Source organism: Oryctolagus cuniculus, chromosome 3 (genome assembly GCF_051225735.1).
Source record: "Oryctolagus cuniculus isolate XC-2025 breed Fujian yellow rabbit chromosome 3, ASM5122573v1, whole genome shotgun sequence".
NCBI lineage: Eukaryota > Metazoa > Chordata > Mammalia > Lagomorpha > Leporidae > Oryctolagus > Oryctolagus cuniculus.
The window spans coordinates 147,129,330-147,149,019 of NC_142869.1; positions in this window are offsets into that span (position 1 = coordinate 147,129,330).

Below are 19,690 nucleotides of genomic sequence, written 5' to 3' on the forward strand. Positions count from 1 at the left end.
GGAAGATCTTTGTATGCCTCTGTCTTTCAAATAAGCCAAAAATAAATAAATGAATAAATAATTATATTCTTCCTTATTTTTTGTCTCACTACTGTCCCAAATTCCAATTATGATAGATAAATAAAATGCAAACAGCTTTAGCATAGCATAATATGCATCTTTAATATGGCTTTGATGATTAGCCATTTTTTTTGTCTCTTAGGTTTATTCACTTTTCTTCAATTTAATGTCATGATTTTTTGAGATTTCATATTTTTAATTTACATTATAGTCAAAGGCTTCATGGCTCTACTAAATAAAGATGTTCAACTTCACTCACACAAAGTAAATTTTAAAATAGTCACCAAATCATTAAAACAATGGTCGTGTGCAATTCTGATGAACCATTCTTAAACAGCTTGAGGTCACATGTCACTGGGAGTCATTTTCCATGGTTCCCTTGGATTTCTGTACATCTTGCTAGTGGAAACTGGTAATTTTTTCTTTGGATGCTCTTCCCAAGGATGTTTGTACAGGAACAACCTTGGAAGCATGGGATAATGACTCCCTCCAGAGCAAAAGACAGGTTTGTTTACAGTTGTACGTAAATAGATGTAGTATTTCCTTATGGGGCAAAGGTTAGTCAGGCTCACTGTCGGTTATAAAGTGTGTGTTTACTCAGCTCAGGACTCCTCTCCACTAATGGCACTCACCGCATGCACGGGTAACACTTGCCCCTCTTCAGCTCTGCTTCCAGGAATTGGGCTCAGGCCTAAAAGCTGGCGCTCTGTTGTCAGCTGATCCAAGGAGTAATAAAGTCCTGTGTTTTTGATCCAGGAGTCTCATGTCTTCTCTCATTTCTCATAACGCTGAGGCAGGATGACCTGATAGCTTGCAAAAATGATTCCATTTTCCACTCTTGTAAGTCCTTGACTTATATTTGTATTCAGTGATCTCAGTTGAAGATAATGGAAATGGTGATTTATTTACAGCTTTTAATAGTTACCTCACACAATTTTCCATTACATAGAGTTTTTGCTCTATGACAGCTTACAAACACTGCTGTTTCAAGACCTAACTAAATGATTTTGACTGCTATTTCCAAAAGAAAAATGTGGTTACTTGTAAATGCAATGTTAAATGAATTATCTAGAACAGACATAAGAATGTATATAAGAGGATTTCAGAAGATCCTCACAAATTATACCAAACTTTGTAGTCTACGATCTACTTTCTTCTTGAACTAGGAATAGAAATGGAGTTATGTTATTTTAAAATCGACCCATTGGTTTCTGTGAAAAACAAAAACAAAAACAAAATGTGCTGCCATTCTGTTTTATTAAGACATGTCGTTCGTTTCAATAATATATAATGATTGATTTTGACCTCTCACACAATCAGAATAATAAATTGGACAACCAGAAGAATCTCAGGGAATACAACTCCAGCTAACTCCAGCTTTTATGTGTATGTATAAAAACAACAGGAACAAGGCAACTAAGAGAATTCCTTCATTAGCTGTGTTATCAGGATTGAATTGGACTTCTGATTGTCAGGTAACTTTTCCTGCCACTCTTTATGTATTTGTTTCCTTTGTTCTCTGTTAATCCCTTAGCACTGTGAAAAAGCAACGTTCTGAGATTAAAATGCATACTAGAAAGTGGAATCTTTTGACAGATAAGTAACAGAAAAAGGGTCAAGTTCATACCTAAGGCTTCTAGTCACCCAAGGACTACTATTGTCAGCAAATACTAGTAAAAGTAAGCAACCCAGGACCAGCTTATGGCACAATGGTTAAACTGCTTCCTGAAATACTGGCATCCCATATGGGTGCCAGTTGAAGTCACAGCTGGTCCACTTCCTATCCACTCTCTGCTAATGAACCTGGGAAAGCAGTGGAAGATGGCCCAAGTGCTTGGGCCCCTGCACCCACGAGGGAGACCGAGATGGTGTTTGAGGCTCTAGGCTCTGGCCTAGTCTAGCCCTGGCTGTTGTGGTCTTTTGGGGTGTGAACCAGTAGATACAGGATTTCTAACTCTGCTTTCCAAATAAACAAATAAACCTTAAAAAAACTTAAGCAACTCAAGCTGGAATTTCTTTTTAAAAATATATATTTATTTATTTGGAAGGCAGAGAGATGGAGACAGACACACACAGAGATTTCCTTTCCATGGTTCATTCCTCAAATGCCTGCAACGCCTAGGGCTGGACCATGTCAAAGTCAGGAGGCCAGAACTCGTTCTTGGTCTCCCATGTGCATGGCAGGGACTCAAGCACTTGAGCCATCACCTGCTGCCTCCTAGCGTATGCATTAGCAGGGAGCTGGCTTCAGAAGAAAAAGCTGAACTTGAACCCAGACACTCTGATATGGGATGCAGGTTTCACAATCACTGAGCAAAATACTCTCCTCTGGAATGCCTTAATTTGGCTCACTTAAGAAAATCCCTTTGACTAGGAATTTAGAGAAAAAGTTATGAGCAAAGTCATAAATAAAATAGAGATATTCAGCACTATTACCATCATTGCAATATCCATTTATTCTTTTAATTAGTTCACTGGTCTGGAATAATCAATTCAGAAAATAAATCAAATAAATTATTGTCATTATGAAGAAAAAGTTCAAGTACTTGATTATATATACATGCAAATCAGTTTTACATACATAATCAGTTGTATATATAAAATCAGTTTTATATACTTATAATGTTTTCTTTTATGACACGTTTTTAGGTACTATATAGACATAAAATATGATCCTTATGCAACTACAGATCAAACAACACTTTTGTTTTTTGGAAAGAGAGAGAGAAGATCTTCTACCCTCTGCTCTCTGGTTCAGTCTCCAAATGCCTGCAATGGCCATGACTGGGCCAGGCTGAATTCGGGAGCCAGGAACTCAATCTAAGTCTCCCATGTGAGTGGCCAGAACTCGAATACTTAAGCTATTACCTGCCGCTTCCAAAGCCATGCATTAGCTGGAAGTTGGAATTGGGAGCTAAGTCACAGCTTAAACCCAAGCATTCCAATGTGGGGCATAGGCATCCCAAAGGATATCATTTTTTCTTTAGGATTTATTTTATTTATTTGAAAGGCAGAGAGGCAAAGGATGGAGGGGCAGAGAGAAAGAGAGAGACACAGAGAGAGAGAGAATCTTCCATTTGCTGGTTCACTCCCCAAAAGGCTATAACAGTCAACAGTTGGGACTAGGCCAAGATGAAGCCTTTAGCCAAGAATTCTATCCTGGTCTCCCATGTGGGTGACAGGGCCATCTTCTGCTGCTTTCCTTTTTTTTTTTTTTTTTTTTTTTTAACATTTATTTTCATTTTACTTGAAAGGCAAAGACACATACACTCAGGATAAGGGAGAAACAGAGAAGCAGAAAGAAATCTTGCATCTGCTGGTTCACTCTCCAAATGTTCACAATATTTCTGCTGCTTTCTGAGACACATAGCAGGAGCTAGATTGGGAGTGGAGCAGCTAGCCCTCAAATCAGGACACTGATATGGGATGCCCATGAGACAGGTGGAGACTTAACCCGCTGCAGTGCAATGCAGGGCCCCCAAGTGGCATCTTAACCTCTAGGCCAATTGCCTGCCCTAAAACAACACTTTTAAAAAAAGATTTATTTATTTATTTGAAAGAGTTCAGAGAGAGAAAAGAGAGTCAGAGAGAGAGATCTTCCATCCACTGGTTCACTCCCCAAATGGTCACAATGGCCAAGGTTGGGCCAGGCTGAAGCCAGGATCCAGAAGCGTCATCTGGGTCTCCCACACAGGTGCAGGGGCCCAAGGACTTGGGACTTCCTCTGCTACTTCTGCAGGTGCATTAGCAGGTAACTGCATCAGAAATGGAGCAGCCAAGACTCTGAACCAGGGCCCATATGGGATGCACGCATGCTTTACCCACTACTCCACAATGCTAACCTTCAAAGCAGCACTTTTTAAACAGAATAAGATTGGATTGGATTTTGCTTGTTTATATTTAATTGTTATTGCAGAGAAGATACAAATTAAAAATTTATTTCTTAAATACATAAAATCTTTTGCTTATTTAATCTCCTAAAGTTCATTATATTTCCTTGTTCAAGTCCATTAAATAATGCATAAAAAAACTTCCATATAGTTTTCTCCTGTTATGTGCAGTCTTGTTGCCAACATGTTTGTTGAGCTGGTTTGACTTTGAGAATGATTAATTCCTGTCTCCAACCAACGTTGAGACTTGTTTTAAGTCAACTCCAGCAAGCTTCTGATTGTACTTTTACTGCAGGGCTATGAAGCCACACTGTCTCCTCAGCATTAGAGACCATATCTATCAAGTTCTTGGTATTTGGCTGGTAATTGGGACGCTTACCCACTGCCATTTAAGCAGCAAGAACTGTTTCTCCTAACATCAGTCATTTCTATGTTTAAATGAGAAGCCATGTTGTGGAGAGTCTGAACACAGCAGGTAACAGCTGTTGAGACGGAAATATTTTTTCCTTTAAATTAGCATCAGCATTATGTCTTATTGCTGGTGAAGACTTTACTTCTGGTGTTTCCTAAGGTCATAAGACTTTTAAATGTACTTGAATTTGTGTAAAGAAGCCATTGGTCAACAAAAAGAAATTTCCTTATTGAAACCAATGTATATTTAAACTCATCCTGATTTGTATAAACAGCTGATCTTTTAAAAGATATGCAGAATAAGTTGTCATGTTGTATCCAACAGAGATGGTGTATATTAACACGTTTATTCCTACACATTCCAATAGATGCCAGTTATTATTTAAGTCGTGGGATTCAATTTCATGGCACAGCTAAATTTAGATGAGTTTCATTACTCATGAAGACACAAACAAGCCAAAATGGATTCCTCATGAAGAGGTAGCCAGTTAAGGAGGATTTCTGTAAGGTCGCCATATGTTATGTCTGTATCTGAAAAACTGATGAAATGCATAGGATTCAGTCTTGTGCTCACTGTGGACTTTAACCCAAAGGCTGGCTCATTCTGTCTTGTTAGCTTTGTAAGGTCTCCTGATTTCATTTCTTTTTAAAAAATATTTTAACAAAAGCACAACATTTGCATGTGTTTTTGGGATATCATGTCATGTTTTGATACATGCATACATTTTTAATGTCCAACCAGAGTAAATATATTTATCTCCTTAAACATTTGACATTTCTTCATGGTGAAAACATTCGACATTTCTTCATGGTGAAAACATTCAAAATTGTATCTTCCGGGTTTTTTTAAATAAAAAATATACAATTCAATAGCATTATTTATTGCCATCCTACTGTAAAATAGAACCCAGAACTGCCTACTCCTATCTAACTTCCTTGGAACCCACTAACCAACTTTTCCCCACTCCTCCCTGCCCCTTCCTGCCAAGGCTCTGGTAACTGCCATTACATTTTTTTAAAAAGACTTATTTATGTATTTGAAGGTCAGAGTTACAAAGAGGGAGGAGATACAGACTGAGAGGTATCTTCCATCTGTTGGTTCACTCCCCAAGTGGCTGCAGCAAGCCAAGGGCAAGGAGCTTCATCCGGGTCTCCTCTGTGGGTACATCTTGGACCATCTGATGCTTTTCCCAGGTCATTAGCAGGGAGCTGGGTTGGAAGTGGAGCAGCTGGGATTCAAACCAGCACCCACATAGGATGTCCGCGTTGCAGATGGTGGTTTTTACCCACTACACCACAGTGCTGGTCCCCACCATTATACTTTTAACTTCTGTGAAATCACTCTTTTTTAGACTACGCATGAGTGAGATTGTATGGTACTTGTCTTTCTGTGCTTGATTAACTCACGTAACATAAAGCAGTTTCATCCATGTTGTTGCAAATGACAGGATTTTGTCCCTTGATACGGCTGAGTAGTATTCCATCTGTCTGGGTACCACATTTTGTTTAACAACTCACATTCAGTTTGTCTCCATTGCTAGGCCACTGTGAATAGCACTATAATAAACATAGGTGTGCAGATGTGTCTTTGACAGACTGACTTCCTTCCTCTTCAATATATACTCAGTAGTGGGATTGCTGCATCATATGGTAGTTCTATTTTTAGTTAAAATTATTTTAAAAACTTATTGATTTGATGCCGTTCCTGTTGATGAAAATCTTTTTACTGGGGAAGATTTGGATGAACTAGAAGAAGAATTAAACACACTTGATTTAGAAGAATGACACCAACAAGTCAATGACAAAATTAAGTCAGCTCAACGTGAGTTGAAATTGACTACATTAATTTTTTCCGCCTAGAATCAACAGGATGTTTGTTTCTCATGCTGATTCTGGAGGGTTTGTTCTCCAAAAAAGGAATATTCTCCCTACGTCTTCTCCTCTGACTTTGACTACATCTCATAGTAAGTTCAGAGTAGTTCATGATAAATTGAAAATATAATGGTCATTGCAGAAAATGATTGATTGTTGTAACTGTCCACTCAAGTAGGAATTGTAACTGCTTTTTCAGCTTTTGGTTCTCATTGGGCATGTGTTATTCCCTGAACAACATAAATTTACTTTAAAATACCCTTCATTTAATGCAGTTTTTAGTGAGTGATTTCATTTCCTTTGTATTTATATGTTTAAAAGACTGCCTGAATATGAGAACTGTACTTCATAAAGGAAACTGCATATGCAGATTCAGTATTGTATATCTTTGGACAAGTAGATGGACATTTAAAATGGGACTTTAATCTGACAGGATCAGTTATAATGCCCTGTGTTAAACTGTTTAAAAGTTTTCCCTCTTCTTTTTTGCCAATAAAGTTGTAAATAAAGACCGTCATACATTAAAATTAAAAAAAAAACTTATTGATTTGAGAGGTAGAGAGAGAAGAGAGAGGCAGAGAGAAAGCTCCCATCTCTTGGCTCACTCTTCAAATGGCTGGGATTGGGCCAGCGCCAAAGCCAGGAGCAAGTCATGCAATTTGGGTCTCCTATGTGGATGTTAGAAACCCAATACTTGTGCCATCATGACTGTCTCCTAGAGTCTGGGTCACTAGGAAGCTGGAGTCAGGGGCTGGAGCTGGGAATTGAACCCAGGTAATCTGATGTGGGATGCAGATGTCTTAACTGCTAGGCTAAATGCCCACTTATTATTTTTGTTTTTGTTGAAGACCCTCCATTTTTCCACAGTGACTGTACTGATTGACATTCCCACCAACAGTGTGCAGAGGCTCCCTCTTCTTCATACTCTTGCCAGCATTTGTTATCTTTGCCTGTTTGATAATAGCCGATGTAACTGGAGGCACGTGATATCTCACTGTGGGTTTTTTCCCAAAAAAAACTTTATTTTTTTCTTTTTTTAAAAGATATATTTATTTATTTGAAAGTCAGAGTTACACAGAGAGAGAAGGAGAGGCAGAGAGAGAGAGAGACAGAGAGACAGAGAGAGGGAGAGGTATCTTCCTTCTGCTAGTTTCACTCCCCAGTTGGCTCCAATGGGCAGAACTGTGCCGATCCGAAGTAAGGATCCAGGAGCTTTTTCTGGGTCTCCATTGCAGGTGCAGGGACCCAAGCATTTGCGCCATCTTCTACTGCGTTCCCAGGCCATAGCAGAGAGCTGGATCAGAAGTGGGGCAGCTGGGATTTGAACCGGTGCCCATATGGGATGCCAGCACTGAAGGCAGCGGCTTTACCCACTATGCCACAGCACTGGCCCCAACCTTTATTTATTTCATTTAATTGCTTATTTGAAATACAGAGTGACAGAGAAAGGAGGTAAGTCTTCCATCCCTAAATGTCTACTTTTATTTATTTATTTATTTGACAGATAGAGTTATAAACAGTGAGAGAGAGAGAGAGAGAGAGAGAGAGAGAAAAGTCTTCCTTCCGTTGGTTCACTCCCCAAATGGTCGCTACAGCTGGCGTTGCACCCATCTGAAGCCAGGAGCCAGGTGCTTCCTCCTGGTCTCCCACGCGGGTGCAGGAACCCAAGCACTTAGGCCATCCTCCACTACCCTCCAGGGTCACAGCAGAGAGCTGGACTGGAAGAGGAGCAACCAGGACTAGAACCAGCGCCCATATAGGATGCCAGCGCCGCAGGCGGAGGATTAACCAAGTGAGCCACGGTGCCAGCCCCTCATCCCCAAATGTCTATAGCAGCCAGGGCTGGGCCAGGCTGAAACTAGGAGCCAGGAACTCTATCCAGATCTCCCAAGGGGGTGGTAGGATCCCAAGTATTACAGCCATCATCTGCTGCCTTTCAGTCACATTAGCAGGAAGCTGGATCTGAGCACAGGTGGGGTTTAATCCCTGGCACTCTGATACGGGATGTGTGTACCCCAAGCAGCAGCTTAACCCACTGAGCCACAGTGCCAGTCCTTGTGCCCAATCTTAGAGAGCTTTTCATCAATCAGTATGTGTTGGCTTTTGGCTTCTTATATATAGCCTTTATTATGTTGAGGTATGTTCCTTCTATAATTTGTTGAGAGTTTTCATCATGAAGAGTTGTTGTATTTTATCAAATGCCTTTTCTAAATCTGTAAAGACAATCATGTAATTTTTCTCATTCATTTTATTGACGTGGTGTATCATGCTTATTGATTTGTGCATTTTGAACCATCCTTGCTTGCTTGAGCTGTGGTTGAGCAAGGAGTTTTGAGCTCCTAGTGAGTGTGCTAGGTGCTTGCTCCTTTTGACCTTTTGCTGATCCATAGGACATTTTCACTGTTGTGTAAATACTTGCATGCATGATTTTCCGACACCCTAATAAAAAGGCCAGACCAAACCTATGGGTTTATGGAATCAAGCAGGCTCATCAAGGCAATGTCAGTCTTTTGCTTTATTTATATTAAACTATGTTAACTTATGAGTATCTTTCATCTAGCCACATTTTTTTATTTTAAGCACTGCGTCAATATTGTAGACACTTTGAGTAGTAACTTTATAAATAAAAATACAGTGCTTGTAGTTCTTAGTCCTAGCATTTGTGAAATTTTAAAGTTTATAAAATTATTTCAATTGAAGGTTCCATAAGAACCCCTTTCTAGTTGATGTTCTAAGTGAGCTAAATTTAAGAATTTTTGGATTTTTCCTCTTGGGGAAAAATTGTTCATTTTAAGTGCTAAGTCATTATTATAGACACCTTAATTATCTTGTAAATAAAAATAAAATTTTCTAGTTCACTAAGCCTATACATTTGTGAAATAATCTTTTTAATATGCTGTTAGAGTCAGTTTGCTAGTATTTTTGAAGAATTTTTTATTTATGTTCATCAAAGATCTTGGCCTGTAGCTGTCGTGTGTGTGTGTGTGTGTGTGTGTGTGTGTCCTTGTCTGGTTTAGGTATCAAGGTAATGCTAACCTTGTAGAATGAGCTTGTAAGAATTCCTTTCTCTTCTAGTTTTTGGAATAATTTAAGAAGAATTGATGCTAATTCTTTAAGGGTTTGGCAGAATTCAGCAGTGAAACCATCTGGTCCTGGGCTGTTCTTTAATGGGAGACTTTTAGTTACTGATTGAATTGCATTATTTATTATTGATCTGCCTGGGTGTTCTATTTCTCCATGATTCAATCTTGGTAAGGTGTTAAGTGTACCGGAATTTGTCCATTTCTTTTAGGTTATCAAGTGTGTTGCTCATAGCAACCTTTAACAATTCTTTGTGTTTCTATGGTGTCAGTTGTAGTGTCTCCTGCTTCAGCTATGATTTTACATAATAGAATCTCCCCTCCTTTTTTGTTAGTCTAGCTAATGGTTTGTCAATTTTATCTCCTGTGTTCTTTTGTTTTAAATTTATTTTTTTAAAAACATATTTATTTATTTACTTGAAAGGCAGAGTCAGAGTGAGAGCAAGAGCAAGAGAGAGGGATCTGTTCCATCTACTGGTTCCCTCCCCAAATGGCAGCAACAACCAGGACTGGGTCAGGTCAAAACCAGGAGCCTGGGGCTCCATCCTTATCTCCCCACATGGGTGGTAGGGCCCAAACATCTGGGCCATTCTCTACTGCCTTCCCAGGTATGCTAGAAGGGAGCTATATAAGAAGTGGAGCAGGTAGGATTTGAACTGGTGATCATCCTGGATGCCAGCATTGGTAGCAAAAGCAGCAGCATAACCCGCTGTGACACAATACCAGTCCCTTCTTACACATTTTTAAAAAAATACTTATTTTCATTTTACTTGAAAGGTAGTGAGATACACACATACCGAGTGGGTTGGAGAGACAGAGATCCTCCATTCACTCCCCAAATGCCTACCTCAACCAGGCTAGACCAGGCAGAAGCCAGAAGCATGAAACTTCATCTGGGTTTCCCACATGGGTGGCAGGGACCCAGCTATTGGAGCCATCACCTGCTTCTTCGGAAAGTGCATTAGCAGGAAGTTGTAATCAGAACAAGCAGAGCCGGGACCCTAGCACAGGTGCTCTCATTTGGGATATGAGGATACCCAGTGCCATCTTAACTGCTTTGCTAGTCACCCACCCTGTAAAATTAATTTTCTTAAATTGAAAATGTATCATTATCCTATTCAAAACCATTCAGTGAGTCCCCATTTCCTCTTAGACGAAGGACAACTGTCTTAAACAGGCATTCAAAACTCTCTACAATCTGGATCTACCCTCCTTGTCAAAACTTAGCCCTCCTACACTCTTTCATGAGTTGTGTAATTAAGCAACACTGAATTGTATGGTATTTATCCGGGATATTTTGTATATGCAAAGCACATTCAACAATTTTAATTAGAATCCATCCTATTTAAATAATAACTTTTAAATTCTTTAATTGTGCTATGAACTTATAAGCTGTCACATGCTCCTTTTTGATCTTCTGATGCGTTTTGGGTCTCTGGTTAGAGGTAACGTTAATCATAGTAATGATCAGGAAGGTACCTCCGTATGTTTCACAATTCATACAATAGCATCTAATACATTGTCTTTTGCAGTTTCAGAAAATTCTGTGATGTGGCTACCACAGTTGTACTTATTTTTTATTTTTATTTTTAAATATTTACTTATTTATTTGAAAGGTGGAGTTACAGAGGCAGAGGAAGGGAGAGAGAAAGAGGTATTCCATCTGCTGGTTCACTCCCCAAGTGGCTGCAACAGCTGGAGCTGGGCCGATTTGAAGCCAGGAGCCAGGAGATTTTTCCAGGTCTCCCATGTGGACACAGGGCCCAAAGACTTGGGCCAGCTTCCACTGCTTTCCTAGGCCATAGCAGAGAGCTGTATTGGAAGTGGAACAGCTGGGATTCGAACTGGCACCCACATGGGATGCTGGCACTGCACACAGCAGCTTTACCTGCTACGTCACAATGTCTGTCTCTACAGTTGTATTTAGAGTTAAGTAAAGAAACTAAGGTTCACAAGTTTGTTAGTTGCTTGTTATCACATAAATGGTAGAGTCAGAAAAAGAATCTATGTCCTCTGATAGTCCAATGGCCTTTTTGTGTCAATATTCTGAGATTCCTTCAGTGTTGTATTATCTTATGATTTCTTTTTGCTTTCTTACTTTCTAAAAAAGATGTATTTATTTATTTGAAAGGCAGGTGACTAAGAGAGAGAGAAAAGAAAGGGAGAGAGAGAGAGAGTGATCATCTATCCCCTAAATTCCCCAAATGGTCGTAACAGCTGGAGGTGGGCTAGCCTGAAACCAGGAGCCTGGAACTCCATCTGGGACTCCCATGTGGGTTCCAGAGGCCCAAGCATTTGGGCAATCACCCATTGCTTTTTCTTTCTCATTAGCAGGGAGCTGGATCGGAAGTGGAGAAGTTGGGACTTGAACAGTTGCTCCAAAATGAGATGCTGATGTTGGTGGATTAACTTGCTGCTCCACAATGCTAGCCCTCATGTGATCATCATTATTACATAAAAGAAAACTGTTGCTGGAGCCTGGTGCCATGGTGCAGCAGGTTAAAGCCCTGGCCTGCAGCACCGGCTTCCCATATGGACAGGAGTCCTGGCTGCTCCACTTCTGATCCAGCTCCCTACTAATGACCTAGGAAAGCAGTGGATGATGGCCCAAGTCCTTGGGCCCCTGCACCTGTGTGGGAGATCTGGAAGAAGCTCCTGGCTCCTGGCTTCAGATTGGCTCAGCTCTGGCTGTTGTGGCCATTTGGGGAGTGAACCAGTAGATGGAAGGCCTGTCGCGCTTTGTCACTACCTCTCTCAGTAATTCTGTCTTTCAAATAAATAAAATAAAGTTTTTTTTATTAATTAATTTTTTTTTTTTATTTTTTGACAGGCAGAGACAGTGAGAGAGAGAGACAGAGAGAAAGGTCTTCCTTTGCCGTTCGTTCACCCTCCAATGGCCGCCGCGGCCGGCGCGCTGCGGCCGGCGCACCGCGCTGATCCGGTGGCAGGAGCCAGGAGCCAGGTGCTTTTCCTGGTCTCCCATGGGGTGCAGGGCCCAAGCACCTGGGCCATCCTCCACTGCACTCCCTGGCCACAGCAGAGAGCTGGCCTGGAAGAGGGGCAACAGGGACAGAATCCGGCGCCCCAACCGGGACTAGAACCCGGTGTGCCGGCGCTGCTAGGCGGAGGATTAGCCTAGTGAGCCGCGGCGCCGGCCTAAATAAAATAAAGTTTAAAAAAAAGAGAGAGAGAAAACCATTACAGGCAAAGAACCAAATATAGTACTTATTGAATCAGTATTAATTATAATTAAATCACAGTGTTATAATTAAATGTTACTGTAACTTTTATGGGCTAGAAAAAGCAAATGTAAAACTTTGATTAAAAATAATTGTCAAGTTTTTTGATACCTAAGGCAATACTATATATGAGGGTGCTTCAGAAAGTTAGTGTAAACATGAAATGAAAGGTCCATTTTACTCAAATTTTGATGTAAAAAATTTTTCAAAGTCCATGCATAGTTTTTTCATGGTACATATTTACCTTGAAGTTTTCTAAAATTTCTCATATATTTGATTGCAATTGTTTTGCACCAAAATAAAGCTATCTTTTAATTCCATTTGTCTGTGGATTTTTTTGACATATTCTTGTAAAACATTTAGAAATGAAAATGTTGAAAATGATGAAAAGCTTCAAGGCTGCATGTGGATGAATGGCAGCAGCCCTGGTTCTTGTGGGAAACTGAGGAGTGAGCCAGCAGATGGAAGACCTCTGTCCATCTCTCCCTCTCTGTATCTCTGAGAATAAACATAAGAGAGAGCCCATATGGACTAAATACTTATAACATTTGAGAAGGAAGCATGTATACAGAATGGTATATGTGTTCTCCAACCTTTTAAGAAGCAGTTTCAGGTTCAAAATAAAATATAGCTAAATGATTTCTAGCTGCATTGATATAATCAAGTTGATTTAAATTAACTTATGGCTGAATAGGAGACACTCTGAAGAATTAGATGAGCTTTTGTGACACTTAAGAAAGTAACATTGGGATTCATCATGAATTACAATTTCTTTAAACATTTTTCATAAGCAAATTGCCTGCAGGTTTCTGCCATAGTATAATCACAGGGTGAAGTTATACTTGAATGACAGACATTCATTTAAATTAAGTATTGCTTTGCTTTGTTAAGTTAAATCTATTGGATTCATCTAAGTGATAAATAATCATAATAACTAAAACAATTGGCTTTCAATTTGTTTTCAGATATGTCCCTTTAGAATCAAGTAGCAAGACAGGCATTTGGGGCAGCAGTTAAGATACCACGTGAGACCCCTGTACGCCCTACTGGAGTGCCTGAGTTTGAGTCTCTGCTCTCCCTTCCAGCTGCCTGCTAATGCACACCCTGGGAGGCAGCCAGTGGGAGCTGAAGTCCTGGAGTCCCTGTCACCCACATGGGTGATTCAGACTGAATTCCAGGCTCCTGATTTCAGCCTGGTCTGGCACTGGCTGTTTTGGACATTTAGGGAGTGAATCAATGGATAAAGGACACTGTCAATTTCTCTCTCTCTGCATTTCAAATAAATAAATAGAAATTTTAAAAATTACTTATTAAAATTATGTGGCCTAATGCCTGCCACAGTAAAGACAGAAGAGCTAAGAGCATGATTTCTGGTTGGTTGGCTCAAATCAAATCATCAGCTCATTTGTTTACAAATTATCTCCAAATATAAGTATAGCTACTTTTCTTATAACTAAATACCATGAAAATAACTAATGCTTTTAAAAGTAATAAATTGTCGTTTGTTGATTAAATGAAAGGTTGCTTTGCAGAAGTATATTTATATGGAATTGTGGCAGTGTTTTTCACCCTCCCTCTAGTGGCCTTATGCCAGTACTGCATTTCCCTTTTGAATTATTTCTTGGTAGTTTCTACTTTGTTTGGTTAATCCTTGCTTTGTAGCACAATGCTAAATGACTTAATCATGCCTCTAATTTCCTCCTTAGTAGTTTTTTAGTCTGTGCTAAGGTACTACTGTTACGATAGTAAAAATAAAATGGGTTTACCTTATTGTGTTTTTAATGTTAATATTTCTACCACCTACTTACACTTTTCTATTTAGGTACTTTTGTTGAAAGTTATTTAAATTTTTTTTAAATTTACATAAAAGAGAGAGAGTGAAAGAGAGACTGAGAGAGACAGAGAGATACAGAGAGAAAGGGATTTTCAATTCACTGGTTCACTTCCCGAAGGCTCACAACAGCCAGAGTTAGAGCAGTCCAAAGCCGGGAGCCAGAAATTCTGTCTGGATCTCCCATGTGGGTACCAAGGACTCAAATGCCATCACCATTGCCTCTCAGGGTGCATAATAGCAGGAATCTGGAATGGGAAGTGGAGCCAGGACTCAAACCCGGACCTAGGCACTCCGGCATGCGGTGTGGTACACCAAGCAGTGTCTTACTGCTGTGCCAAACATCCCTATCAAATATCTTATATTTCTAAACTATGCTCTAAAAATACCTGTACAGGGAAAAAGTAATTGATATTTTTGTGAATGTTCCACATTGTGAAATCAATTTTAAAATTACAATAAAGTGATAAAAGATTACATACCTGGCAAAAGAAGGGTAAGCTTACATATTTTGTTAATTTTACCTGGAAGCGTGAAATAAATTTGTTTTCCACACAATGGCAAAAGATTAAAAAAATGCTATTTCTGTTTTGTGAACACTTTTGTTCTAAAGTTCTATCACTTATGCTAATATGGTACTGCATATGTTTGCCAAATATTTTGCAATTACAGTTTTTCCCCCAATAATTTTCCTGGAGATTCTGAATTTAAGTATTTATTATTTGATAGCTCATAAGTCAATTGTCAGGAGTTGGCCTTGTATCGTAGAGGATTAAGTCACTGCTCAAGTCCGGCATTCCATACCAGAGTGCCAGTTTGAGTCCCGTTGCTCTGCTTCCCATCCAGCTCCCTGCTGATGAACCCGGAAAGACAGCAGGAAGTAACTCAAGTACTTGGAACCCCACCACCTATGTTGGAGAGCAGGATGAAGTTCCTGGCTCTTGTCTTTGACTTGGCCCAAACTTAGCTATTGTGGCCATTTGAGCAATGAACAAGCGGATGGAAGATCTCTTTCTCTCTCTCTTTTATCTCTCCTTGTCTCTTTTTTTCTTTCTTTCTTTCTTTCTTTTTTTTTTTTTTTTGACAGGCAGAGATAGACAGTGAGAGAGAGAGAGAGACAGAGAGAAAGGTCTTCCTTCCGTTGGTTCACCCCCCCAAATGGCCACCACAGCCGGCGCGCTGCACCCATCCGAAACCAGGAGCTAGGCGCTTCTTCCTGGTCTCCCATGCGGGTACAGGGCCCAAGCACTTGGGCCATCCTCTACTGCCTTCCCGGGGCACAGCAGAGAGCTGGACTGGAAGAAGAGCAACCGGGACAGAATCCAACGCCCCAACCAGGACTAGAACCCATGGGTGCCGGTGCCGCAGGTGGAGGATTAGCCAAGTGAGCCACTGCACCGGTGCCTCTCCTTGTCTCTTGTCACGTAACTATTCAAGTAAATTAACTAATCTTTAAATAGGCAAATTTCCAGGTAGTACTTAATATTACTTTATACTATAACCATACTTACACTCTGTTCATTTGCCGTTGTTGCAGATAAAAATGTCTACACTATCAAATAATTTATTCCCAATAATATCTGTTCATTGAGTATCTCAGTAAGTGAACATTTTGATCAGTGCACGTCTATATAAGTATATTTGTGTATCACGGATGAGGCTACCTTACTCTTTAAGAAGAGAATGAGTTTTATTGATTTGTTTTACATGTAGTTTATTTTAAAAGATCTTGACATTAGACTAGTTATTGTGGATTATGCTTTTGTGAGCTAGGTGGGGCCTAAATTCCCATTCTAGCCTCTTGCCTCTTAGAGAAGCATTGTAGTTACAGGCACAAAGACAATGTGCAAAGTGATAGTTTATTTATAAGGTGATGAAAACACACACACACACACACACATACACACACGGGCATTGTTCAGGGAGAGTGGGCCGGGAAGGGAAAAGAGATTTTCTTACCCTGCTTGCTCTGGGTCCACATGGACAGAGAGCCCCCTCCCCTTTACCAGGCTTCTTATGTGCTTAGAAAAGGGAGTGGTTACATAGAACTGTCCCCAGGCCCCAGGTAAGGGGAGGGACATCCTGAGGATCTAATTGACAGGTGGGTGGATAGGATTACATGGGACAGGGGATATGTGGCTTCCATCTCGTGACCTTAACCTAGCTATCTGTCCTATCCCATATCACTAACAAGAGCTTCCTGTTTTTGTTGTTGAGTTTTTATTTGTTGTTTACTATTCACTATTTAAAACATTGGGAATGAATGATTCTGTAAAAAGTAAAGAAATGCCTGCCTCCTTATTAGCTCACTACAATAACAAACTCAGCAACTGCTTTTATTTATTTTTCTAAAGATTTTATTTTATTTATTTGAAAGACAGAGTTACAGAGAGAGGTAGAGACAGAGAGAGGTCTTCCATCTGCTGGTTCACTCCCCAGATGGCCGCAATGGCTGGAGCTGCACCGATCTGAAGCCAGGAGCCAGGAGCTTCTTCTGGGTCTCCCACATGGGTGCAGGGGCCTAAGAACTTGGGCCATCTTCCACTTCTTTCCCAGGCCATAGCAGAGAGCTGGATCAGAAGAGGAGCAGCCGGGACTAGATCTGGTGCCCATATGGGATGCCAGCGCTTCAGGCCAGGGCTTTAAGGTGCTGTGCCACAGTACCGGCCCCCAGCAACTGCTTTTAAAAACATTTCCCCAAAACTTGAACTATGAAGCCAGATAAATTGCCAAGATGGCAAACCACCACACTGGGTGTCCTGTTTCACCTGAGGCTAGGGAAGCTCAGGGAAGGCCAGCTGTAAGGTCCTGTTGGAATCTTCAGAGTGGCATAGTCAAAGCTTAGAGCAACAGAGGACTGACTGCTCAATGGCCTGCCCATTCCTTACCACTTCTTAAAATAAAGGAGCCACAATGCAAACCAGAGTTTGCTATCTGAAGTCTTTTATACAAGACACACTACACAACAGGGCAAGAACTATGTCCTGTCTTTGGTTTAAATCTGCTGTCACAGCTTAATTTTTAATGGTGTCCACTCAGACTCTCGAAAGTCTCTTAGTTTAAGATAATGGACTATGTTGTCATTTTGCCTTTAAGACATTTATAACAGTATAACCATCAACAGTAGCATGTCCTACAAAACTACATAACCACAATTAGAAGTTGCCCAGTACCAGAGTTGCAAGCCATAGCTACAATGGAGAACTTAAATGAAATGTGAATTTATTAGCAGTATCTGGGGCAGCTTACTGTGTGAAGAGAACACCCAAGAAGAGTGGCCCAGTGTTTGAGAACTAGAGCAGTTCCTGAAGGCTGGAGAACAGAATCCAATGAATGGCTGTTTTGCTTCAGATTTGCACTGTTGGTGTCACTCTGTGGAGGTATTAGATTACAAGGATGGGCATCTGAGTGGTCTTGGGTCATGGGTTTCATTTAAGGATATGGAAGTTCAAAGTACTTTAATTGGTGGTTCTGCCAAATTGTATACAATGGGAAAGGAACAGTGAGATGAAACTGAAGGCAAAGATGCTGGCCCAAGTGCACCAGGTCCTGGTAGCTAGTAGGGAGGAATCCTCTCAAAGGAAGTTGCAACTGACATGTGTGATGCAGGAGAGTGAGAAATCCTCTTTTACGAACTTTGGCGCATTCTTAAGACTGATGCAGATATTTCTACAACCATTTTTTTTAATGTCTCCCCCCCGCCTCTTTTTTTTTTAAAGAGGCAGGTAATGAACAAGTGTTCTTTGTAGGTAAAGAAGTTCATCACTTTTTAATTGCTCCAGACCTTCAGCTCATCTTTTGATTAATGAACATAGTGACTCAAGAAACAGTGGAAAATATTAAAATCCTGTTTGAGCCCCAGACTTCTCCGTCTGCCATTTAAGATCCTCCACAACCAAACCCTAAGTTGATTTTTACAGCTCCGTTCCACATTTTCAAATACCCTGGGGAATAGATCTACTTGCCATTTCCAAACATGCACAGTATCCTCTTGATCTTCAACCTTTGTTGAAATCACCTTCTCCTTATCATATTCAACAGTAACATATCCTTCAAGTACCAGCTCAACTATACTTAGGAGGAATAACCTTATCTGGTTGTTACAGGTCAGCAATAGCTACCTCATGTCATAACTTTTGCTGAAAATTGCATCAATTATATTTCACATGAATATGTCATCTACTTCCTACAATACTAATTGGTCAGGAATAGCTATCTCTTGTCATAACTTTAGTTGAAAATCACATCAATTATATTTATGTTATCTACTTCTAATAATATACATTTATTTAGAGTCAGAAATTATAATTTTTATGTCCATAGCAGTGTTCTTGGACACTTGTTGATTGACTACTGGTTTAGGTTGCCAGTGACTTTTACAGATAAACCTAAATAATTGCTCTGCTCTATGCTTGTTAAAATATATTTTCAACATAGCTTTCCTATCATCTTTGATAGTTCTATTGAACAAAGTCATCATGCCTTTTAAATAACATTGAAATTTGATCCAGTTAGGCCATTTAGCTCATCTCTGTTTACAGATTCAGAATGAGTGCACTTCTCATGCATGACTCTAGTTGATGTAATTCAATGTCCTTTTATGACCTGGACGCCAGAGTGATGCTAACTTTTAAAATGATGAATTGTGAAAATCCATGCATTTGAATCACTGAATTAATTTCTATGTTGGTGTTAAACATAATGCAAAAGAAGGCTTTCTTTATGTTAGATAAGTTCTTTATACTTCTGATTTTCTTATAATATAGGATTGCTGACAAATCATCAAGATTTTGGCTGGTTCTATCTGAATCTTTGAAAGAGCTTGGGAAAAATCCAAAAACAATATACATTTTTAATTAAAACTATGTATTGCTGCTCTAAATTTATTCATCTAATTATTGCCATGGTGTCCTCATGTTCTAGAATTTTCCCCCAAAGACAGTACTATATTTGGCAATTACAGTTTCCTTTCTGTCACCTTTAGCGGAGCTGTATTGTGTCTGAAGAACGACTTTATTTCACACACTGCAATATTTAACTAAGTTGGGTTTTGTGTGTGTGTGTGCATGATATAGATCAAAACTTGCCTTCAGTGAGTCCAACCTTTTAAAGTACCGACTTTAAAATGACATTGAAAATTTTATAACTGTTCTTTACTAGTTACTTGTGCTTGTGTATCCATGCCGTTCCCATGCCTTCGAAAATTTTCCGGTGAAAGTTTTGAAGTTTCTAATTTTTCAATCTAAATGAATATCTATAGATTCTTTGAAGCTGTATGCACCTATCCAAACATCTAGCCTAACCAGT